Source organism: Mus musculus, chromosome 18 (assembly GCF_000001635.26).
Source record: "Mus musculus strain C57BL/6J chromosome 18, GRCm38.p6 C57BL/6J".
In the NCBI taxonomy this organism is placed as follows: Eukaryota; Metazoa; Chordata; class Mammalia; order Rodentia; family Muridae; genus Mus; species Mus musculus.
This window is the reverse complement of record NC_000084.6, coordinates 55150473-55161191: the sequence shown is the minus strand read 5'-3', so window position 1 is coordinate 55161191 and position 10719 is coordinate 55150473.

Below are 10719 nucleotides of genomic sequence, written 5' to 3'. Positions count from 1 at the left end.
AGTGCAGGAAAACACAAGTGCAGCAAAGAGCACAGTGTGTTCAGTAATGATAAAATGTGATGGATAAATACCACATTTACAAATATACCAAGAAATGGCATGTCTTCGATTCAGGTTGCTTAACAAAATTCTTTAGATGGGATAATTTCTACAAATGTGTGTGTGTGTGTGTGTGTGTATGTGTGTGTATGTATGTATGTATTAGAGTTCTGGAGGTAAGAAGCAAGGTGCAGATATATTTGGTGCCACCATGCTTTTATTTTTAGCATTTTATTTTATTTTTATGTGCTTTGGTGCTTTGCCTATATGTATGTTTGTGTGAAGGTAATAGATTTACTAGCACTGGAGTTACAGACAGTTGTAAACTGCCATATTAGTACTGGGAATTGAACCCAGGTCCTCTGCAAGAGCAGCCAGTGCTCTTACCCAGGAAGCCATCTCTACAGCTCCTCCCTGAAGCTCTTTAAAGGACATGGGTCATTTACTAGAAAGGGGTTCTCATGATCTGATTACTTTCTACACACCAGATCCTGGGGGTTAGGCTTCAACAAATACGTTGGGATTGTTGGGCTTGGGCACATAAACATGCCAACCATGGGCAGGAGGTAGAGAGAACTAACCACTCAAGCTGAGAAGCAGATATCTGGATACATCTTTTAGGAGCTGGAGAGCAGACACCATGATGTTTTAAAAGCTAATATTTAAGCATCCTGAAATTTAAAATGAAAATACTAGTACACTAGTATTTACTTAATCATTGGTAGGGTTGAACTTTCAGAAACCCAGCTGCACTACTGTCAATCTGGCACGTGTAGTAGTCACTGAGTAAGGACAGCAGAGCAGGGAGTGGGGTCACAGAAACCTGACCATGTGAGTTTGATCTGCAGGAAGCAGGTAAAGAGCTGGCGGTAGTGGCACACATCTGTAATTGCAGCCGCCCTACTGAGAGGTGGGAGACGAACACAGAAGATGTGACTGGCGGCTCACAGCCCCCACTGGACTGGAGCACAGAGTATAGGAACAAGAGAGAATTTACCTCAGAAACAAGGTGGAAGGAGATAACCAGCTCTTGAAAGTTGTTCACTGACTTCCGTTATGTGTACCATGACACACATATGTCTGAACTCACACATATCATACACACACACTCAGTATTATAAATTACTATGGAAAATAAATGTTTTAACTTATATGTGAAAGAAACCAGACGACAAAAAGGGAGTATGGAAATAGCCACCCAAGCAAGGTCAGCATGTAACAGAACACACACAGCGGAGAGAGAGAGAGAGAGAGAGAAAGAGAGAGAGAGAGAGAGAGAGAGAAGAAGAAGAAGAAGAAGAAGAAGAAGAAGAAGAAGAAGAAGAAGAAGAAGAAGAAGAAGAAGAAGAAGAAGAAGAGAAGAGAGAGAGCATGCTGTAAAATGAGCCATGAAAGTCCCAATCTTTTAGAAATTGGAACTGTTCAGTTTCTACCCTAACCCTTCTTCCAGCTCTGATCCACTTCCTGTCTTGAAAACACCTGCTTCCTTCCATTCTTCCTTCCTTCCTTCTTTCCTTCCTTTCTGGTTTACCTTTTTCTTGACTCTTTGAGAACTTCCTATGATAAATCTCATTCCATTCATCTCCCTGTCTCTTTGTACCCCAGCCTCCATCTTTGCAACCTTCCCCCACAGGAAAAACAAATCTTAATGTGGAACTGTACTGTGTCCGTGTGTCCCACAGTATACCCTTTTGTCCACCCTTCTATACTTGCAAATGCTCATTGCAACGAGTCATTCGTTCTGGCTCAGGGCTACTGCTACACTATCAGTACTGGATCCTCATTGAGACTCCTCTGGGATACTCTGTTGGGGCCCTGTGTAATCTGTAGGACTGGCCCCTGTATGAGCTCCAGCAGTTCATAGGTGGGGTAGATGTTGGGGTAGGCCAAATCAAAGCCCTTTATCTGGGCCTGGGTGCTGAGCTGGTGAACCCATCAGCTCTCGCTGGTACAGTCACTAGCAGACTGAGCTCTCCAGCACTGCCCCAACTAACTCACCCAGTGCTATAGCTGGCAAGGGACAGAGCCAGCTCTCTCTCTCTCCTGCACCAACACCAGCAGGGCAGCTGTATTGTGCTGCCCAGATGAGACTCAGCGCCAGCTTTCTGGAGTGCTGCAGCCAGTGAGGAGCAAAGCCAGCTCTCCTGCTCTCATGACCCCAGGGGCCAGCTCTACTGCCTGCAGCAGGGGACAAGGAGCTGTGTGGAGTGGGCATCTCTTCCTCACCCTACCCCCTTGCATGGTAAACAAGTGTCAGGGCCAGCACTCAGATACTCATGCTCTTGAGACTGGCTCACTGGCAATCACCCCCTACCTACCTCCCAACCCCCACCCTTTACCCCCACTACCAGGGCCTAGTTCTACTATGCTGCCCAGGCAAAATACCTTGTTTCTTAATCAACTATCCCAGGCTCTATTACTATTTACATTTCTGTGCTACTTTTTGGGGGGAAGTGGGTATCAAAAATCTGGACATCTTAGTCAATGCCTTCTAGACTTGTATACCTGTTGATAACAGTGCCTTTCTTGGAACAAATTTAATATATTTTCTACTAATTTCTTCATTCAAACAAACATAAGTAGTATGTTTCTGTGAGCAGGTATCACCAAGGAAAAGGAAAGATGTCTTTTAAAAACAAACTACCTAGAAGGGCAGTGGTGGTGTACACCTCTAATTCCAGTACTCAAGTGGTAGAGGCAGGAGAATCTCTGAGTTCGAGGCTAGTTGGGTCTACAGGATAAGTTCTAGGACAACTGAGGCTACAAAGAGAACCCCTGTCTCAAACAAATGAGAGGGAGAGAGAGAGAGAGAGAGAGAGAGAGAGAGAGAGAGAGAGAGCCCACCTTTTGTATGATTGTTGTTGTTGCTGCCTCATTGTTTTCAGTAATAAATTGCTGCCAAGCACCGAAATGTTAATGTGTTGGTAATTCTTACTTTCCTATTCTGTGAACCCAACTGAAAAACAAAATACCAAAGCCAAAGACTTCCAGACATGGTATTTCCATATGGGAGGTAGCCAATGGGTAAGTAGATACTGCTGTAAAGAAGTTGGCTAGTTGGGGGTTGGAGAGATAGTTCAGCAGTTAGGAGTCCTGGATTCTCTTCCAGAGGAGCCAGATTCAATTTCTAGCACCCACATGATAGCTCACAACTGTTTGTAACTCTAGTTCCAGGGGACCCAACACCCTTATACCAACAAAAATGGAGGCTTAACACCAGTATACATGAAATATAAATGAACAGAGGAGAGAGAGCCTTAAACTCTTGGGATTTCCCAAGTGATAAGTGACTTGCTTTTGATGATGGGCCTCTCTTTTCACACCTAATTTATACTGATGAGTTTATCTATGCTGAGCCTGCTATCTAGAATTAGGACTGGAGCAGGCCATGCTCAGGAGACCTGCTGATTTGATAGAGTTTGAGATGTAAGCTGTGTGTAACCATCTTCACTTCCTAACCCCAGAAGAAGAGAGAAGAAACCAAAGACTAATTGCAATCGTGTGTCTGACATTTCATCAGTAAAATCCATAGAATGAAATCCCAACAAAACCTATGGATACCTGAAGCTCAAGTGATCATCCAAGTTGATGACAATTCACAGGGCATTTGGGGAGGAACTTACCCAGAGGACATGGCAGGCTCCCATTAAAGACGGTCTCAGATCTCAACCTACAAGTCTCTTCATTGGTCTTGATATGTATCCTTTTTTAGAAAAATTGTAACCCGAAGTATAACACTCCCTGGAATTCGATGAGCCATTCTAGGAAATTAGATAATCCAAGAACGTAGAAAGAATTCTCAAATTTGGAACTAGTTGGTCAGAAGGACAGATGGCTTGGAACCTAAGAACTTGTACTAAGAACTTGAGTACGAAGTGAGGAAACTCTTGTGGGAGACTGGGCCCCCATGTCTGACATCAGATTGAGTGAGCTTGGCACAGAATCACACTGCAGATGCACAGTCAGGAAAACCTATTCACTTCCCAGTGAAAGGGACAGGGGGCATTGAGGAGGAAGGAGGCAGAGAAACACCAAAATGCACTGAGGCAAAAGGAAATTTCTAGCAATAGCCATTTAGGACAGAGGAAAAGGACAACAAAGTCACCCAAAGACACCCTAGTTGATGTTTGTATTTTGTCCTATTTTTCACATGCATTTCTGTGAAATTGTTCACATATGAGGTAATAACACATACACCATGGATTTACGTTCATTTCCTATTCCATCCGCATCATTTCTCGGCACTAAAGGCTCATCACACGTTTTCATTTAATGATTGTATACTACATTGTCATACAGACATAATGTAATTTATATAACTTGCTTTCTAACATGGGAGGGTGGTTGCTTCTCATTTTGGATTTATATACAAATAAAGCTAAGATTAATATATTTGTGTATAAGTCATAAATTCACACAAACCTTCCACATTTCTGGTTATTTGCTTACAAGGGACTCTTGATGTGGAATTATTTTGTAAAGGATTTGTTTGGAGCAAGTCCTAAACCTTTATGCTAAATTTATTTTTGTAGTGATAAGAATTTACTTTTCTGCTAGATGTGCATGAGAGCACCTAACAGCATTCATTTACCCAAACTAAAATGTTTAACTCAAAAACCTGGAAATGTGCTACATACAAATACTTATTTATTGTTTCACTGCATTGCTCTGATTTCTAATAAGGTTGATGGCTTTTAGGTTGTAGTGTGTGTGTGTGTGTGTGTGTGTGTGTGTGTGTTTCCTGTGCATTAGTTTGTTTTATTTCAATTTCAGTGTTTATTTTAAGTGTCATAGACAGCTGAAGCATTTTATCTGTTAATTACAGAATGTATCATTTTTGTTAAAGACTGGTACTATGATGTGAAGGTATCCACAATTTATGAAGTTAAAATGTTAACCCTTTATATTTGTTTGGTTTTACTGTCACACATATAAAATTTTTGTTTTGAGACCTTCATGTTTAGGGAATATTTTTAATCTTATCTGTGACTATATGGTAGACACTGAAGTGTGTAGCTTAGATCACCTTTACAGAAAGGATGTGATCCTGTGACCAGGGATGTAATTAGATGACAGCCTCTATTTTTACTTTTGCCAGATTTTGTCTTTATTCCGGGGGGGTGGGGGGAGGAATTGGAGGTAAGGGTTCATTCTTAGCCAAGGACTGAACAAGGTACCTGACACAGGACTTCTCTCCCTGAGTTCTTTTTTAAGCAAAAGGGCCAGAGACCAGTTGCCTCGGTAAATACATCATGACCACTTGTCCAGTTCCTGAGCCCAAGCCACTGTGTATTCCGAGGGAATTTAAAACACCAACAGTGAGTCATTTGCCTATAGCACAAGAGATATGGATGTGGAAGGACAAATTGGAGGGTCTTAAATAATCCACCACCAAGTCTGCCTAGTCCAGATCATATATCCAAACCCAATGATCAAAAAGTAGATGGGTCCTACAAGAGAAGTCCCTGTAACCCTAGCAAATCTGCCCAGCACTGATTAGTGTCTCCCCAAAGGGAGCTGCGGCCATTTATTCAAGTGAATCTATAACACAGTAAGAGGACTAGCCAGACACCTTGCTAGGATACTTAAGAGTTCAAGTGATATTTGAAAACACAGAACATCAATGGCACTTTTTGGTAGAGTGAGGTCATCTGGGAATCAAGAAATAAGGAAGCTCTCTGCAAAGTACAGCTACATAATGTACTCTATGTTTACAAGACTATTTGGTAGCCAATTTCCTATTAAGAAAACAAAACAAAACCCAGAGGCATTTGCCTATAGGGCAATTGCCATTGATGTGAAAGGCTAAATGGATGGTACTTAATCTATCAACTCTAGTTAAGATAACAAATCGAAGCCAGCAAAAACTCCAGCTAAAGCTATACCTGTAGCTCAGTAGAGCACTTGGCTACCTTGTGTTTGACTTAAATCCTCCTGTGTTGCCGGAAAAAACAACAAAATCTTTTTTTTTCTTTTTTCTTTTTTTCTTTGTGTGTGTGTGTGTGTGTGTGTGTGTGTGTGTGTGTGTGTGTGTGTGTTTTGGTTTTTCAAGACAGTGTAGCCCTGGCTGTCCTGGAACTCATTTTGTAGACCAGGCTTGGCCTCAAACTCAGAAATCTGCCTGCCTCTGCCTCCAAAGTGCTGGGATTTAAAGACGTGCGCCACTGCTGCCTGACAACAAAATCTGATCCAAGGAGATAAAGTGTCAAATATTACTTAAATTTTGTTAAATTTCAAAAGAAAATCCCCACAATATCAAATTCTAAGTCTAGGCAGCTGCTCTAAGAAGGAATACCAAAAAGAGGGGGGGGAGGGGAGGGAGAGGGAGAGGGAGAGGGAGAGGGAGAGGGAGAGGGAGAGAAAAAGGGAAAGAGTCATGATGTTTGAGTCAAGCTGGTATTGGTAGGGAGGGGAGCTTCTGTGAAAGAGTTAAAAAAAAAATCCCAAAGCACCAGAGAAAATATAGTTAAGTACAGCAGTATTTGAAGAATAAGATTAAGAGAAGGGTGAGGAAGAGGTAGAGGAGGAGGAGAAGGAGGAAGAAGAATAGAAAAAGGGTAAGTTATTCCTTTCTGAGTCAGGACTCAGAGAGATGGGCAGACACAAAAGGGCCTTATGGTGGCTCTGAAATATGCACTAAGGGCAGAGACTCTGGGAAGGAAAGCACACCATCTCCATAAAGGGCTTAGTATTCCTCCCTTTCTCCTTAGCTCGGCTCAATGTAAACCTGCTTCCCTGAGGAGTGGTGCCTTGGCCGGGTGGTTGGCTAACCAAACTGGAGAACTGTCCCCTCTGCAGAAGGTACCTTAAAATCGTTTAGGAAACAGGGGGCTAGAGGCCAAAATATTTTTGAGGGGGGTCCAGCCAGGCCAAGACCAGGGACATTTCCGTAACTGGTGTGTTTGGAGTCCCTGTCCTGAGCTGCCTGGCTAATTCTTGTCTCCTATTTGCATCATCCCTCACTGTCATTCTTAAAGGAAGAATCTACGGATGATGAACTCTTTCACACCCCCACTTGTCACTAATCACATCTTACAGACGCGAAGTGACTTCTTGAGAAAGACTGATGTAAATCTCCAGGCAGATGTTGACCAAGCACCATTGCTAATCAATCTGCACCGTCATTGCTAAAGGAAAGTAATATCATTCCAGATATGTAGCTTATAGCTATAGATACCGCGAACTCATTTACTGAAAGAAATCAAGACATAAAAAGAGAGGGAAATGAGTGTTCCTAGGTATCGTGGAGGAGAAAGCTCATCACAGATATGTGGGAGAGCATAGCCAGAGGAAGGGATATCTGGAGAGTCCAGAGTGGACATGAGCAGACTGAGCGTGCCATGTGAGTGGGGGGGGGGGGGCGAAGGAGACGGGAGACCAAGGGAACCATATACAGCATCCAGGAGGCAAGCCCAATGGTATAAAGAGGAAGGGTAATCAAAATGGCTGAATTATATAGGGAAGGGCAGCCCATACCCTCAGCTGGAGAAATTTAGGGGATGGGCAGGGTATGCCAACTAGTACAGGCCTGTAATAGGTAGGGAATGAGGGAAGCAAATAGAACCTGGCAGCCAGGGTCCACTTTAATATGTTAAATGGGCACCCCACCCATTTGTCCCAGGTTTGAAACATATAACGATTATTATTTTCTAAATCAATGAAGATAGAAGATAAAATATATACATATTTATATAGCTTATGCTCACCCAGAAAGGAAAGTCATGTGCGTTTACACTACTGTCAAGAATTATGCTCTCTTTCGCCCTCTCTCATCGTGCAGCCTGGAGAGATACAGATTGCTTCGGCTTTCTAAAGAGCATCAGATTGATCCATTACATAGATCACATCACAGTGCTCACCCATTCACATAGCACCTAGAAATCCTGTTTTCCCAGCATTTATCATATTCCAGACACTGCAAACAACTTCCAGCCGTGAAAGGGATGAAATGCAGGAAAAACTGCATACCAACTTCAGAATTTGTCCTGTCACTTGGACCTAAAATCTGTCAGAACGAAATAGCCCTGTCAATGACGAAAAACTGAATACTATATAGTTTAGAGCCAGCCTTGGTAATAAAATCAAAAGGTAGATTTCTAGAGTTCTAGAAAGGTCCATGTTATCTGTTGCATTAAAAAAAAAAAAACAAAAACAACAAAAAAAAAAAAAAACGTGTCAGCCGAGCATGGTGGCACATATATATGCCTTTCATGCCAGCACTTGGGAGGCAGAGGAAGGCAGATCTCGATGGGGCAAGTGGACAGTGCCACCATACAGAAGAACTGGTAAGGTTCAAATCCCCAGGGAATCTCAGAATTGAGGGGATAGAACCTGCTCCCTACCAAGCTCTACCTGTCCTGGAACACGTAACCATGACATCTCACAGAGAGGACCATGAGAACTGGTCACATAGCATAAAAACCTGGAGTTCTTCAGGCTCATGAGGCACCAAATAGATCCCCAAGTGTTTAGCCAATGAGATTCCCTTCCTGAGTGTACCTTCCCACAAAAGGTATTTAATTCCTGGTTCACACTGAGTAACACATTGGCATTCACATCTGCCATAAAATAAAGCAGTTTGAACAAGCAAGGACCATCTCCTTCATCAAGGATCCACACAAGGGGTTGGGGGAGACCTTCATAGTGAAGAGCCTTGCTAAAATCTCATGGAGAAGGCCTTTACTCTTTCAGCACCTCAAAATACTCTCAGCACTCACTCGGATCCAAACTAAACTCTGCCCCGTCCTGGGCTCCACCATCTGCTTCCTGCCTGGTGCGTAGGGGAATTGTGTACCCAAGCATCACTGTTCCCAACACCCTGTGGTTCCCAGTTGTGTCAGGGTAGACAGGAGGTTGAGAATCACAGTATCAGTCCCAGACCTCACTGTTTCTCATCTCGCAGAACATGGGCTGGGACCCCTATTACTGACTGTGTTTTGTTTCCTCTGAGTAGCTTGCTGAGCAGACTCAGAGTCCGATAGATCTCTGTCTGGTCTACATATGAATTCCAGGCCAACCAAGGCTACATAGTGAGACCCTGTGTCAACCATAACAACAAGAACAATAATAACAATAATATCTTAGCCAAAACCAGTTTCGGGTCTATTGCTGGTTATTGTTGAAGACAATATGACCATATGACAGCACAGTGCCTGGGTAGTAGGTTATAAAGCTGGGTCCTTTTGAATATGACTATTAATGAAGTAGGAGGGGTCTCACGGAATTATTTTTTAAATACTCTTTGGGATTATATGCACATATTGCTGGGCCTGGCTTTCTTACATGTCTGCTGAAGATTGTGCTCAGGTGGCCATGCCTATATGTCAAGCTTTTTTTTCTTTTTAAACCATCTTCCCAGCCCTGAGACATTTTTTTGTTTTGTTTTTTTTTTTTGTTTTTTTTTTCAGACTCTTCATCACCTTTCAAACTAAAGTTGTTACTAATTCTTAAGCCAGGGGATGGAAAGATGATGGCTCAACAGTTAAGAGCTCTGGCTGCTCTTGCATAAGACCTGGCTCAGTTTAGAGCACGCACATGGCTGCTCACAACTGTCTGTAACTCCCATTCCAGGTATGTATGGGGAGATCAGAAGACAGTTCAAGGGAGTTGGCGTTCTCTTTTCTACCATAGGAGTCCTGGGAATTAAATTGGGGGCCTTAGGTTTGGTGTCTTTACTCACTGAGCCCCTTGCTGGCTCAGGGTTAAGACTTTTTCACACCTTTACTTCCCGGCTTCATCTCAGACTCTAACATGTTTCTCTCTAGGATGCATGGCCATTCAAAAAGATTTCCACATTTTACCAGCATGACACCATCTACTTCCTGGGAAACGGTGCCTATGACATGATGCAAGGTTCCCTTATTTTTAGGCTGGAACATTCTTCCCGTTCCGATGCTAAAAATATCCACAGATCCTTTGCTGTTGGCAGCAGGACAGTTAGAATCATGTATCACACCAATGAGCGGAGGTCAGAGAGCCAGATCTCTCATGTCAGCAGCCTGCTAGGAAGTGAAGTTTGTTAGCAACCACAGGACTGGGCCTGGGATCAAATGTTCCAACTGGGGCTCGATGATGACAGGAATCCTAGAGAAGAGAAGGAATGCCTAAGGGATTCGAAGCAAAAGGCATTCTGCTAAACTGAGTCACCGATTCCTGATTCAAATGAACTGAGGTTGTGACCCTTGTTTATAATTTCCAGTCCCTGCATGGTGGAGGGATTGGTTACAGGACTGTCGCATTGGGGTTTCTGTTGCTATGCTACAACACCACGGATAATATCAACTCATGCCAAAAGAGACTATTTCTTCTTATAATTTCTCAAGTCACATACCTTCACTGAGGCCATTCAAGGCAGGAACCTGAAGGCAGGAACTGAAAGAGAGAGCATGAAGGGACCCTGTTTAGTGACTTGTCCCTTGTGGCTATTCTGCGTAATTTCTTTTTCTTTTTGTTTTCCTTTTTTTAATTACTTAATTATGTGCAGGGGGGAGGGGCGCGTGTGTGCACAGGAATGCAGTGCCCACAGGAGATGCAGTGCCCACAGGAATGCAGTGCCCACAGAGGTCAGAGGTGTCAGATCCCCCAGGAGGTGGGGATACAGGGAGTTGTAAGCACCTGATGTGGGTCCTTGAATTGAACTCAGGCCACTCGGAAGAATAGTGTGTACCCTTAGCCACTTAG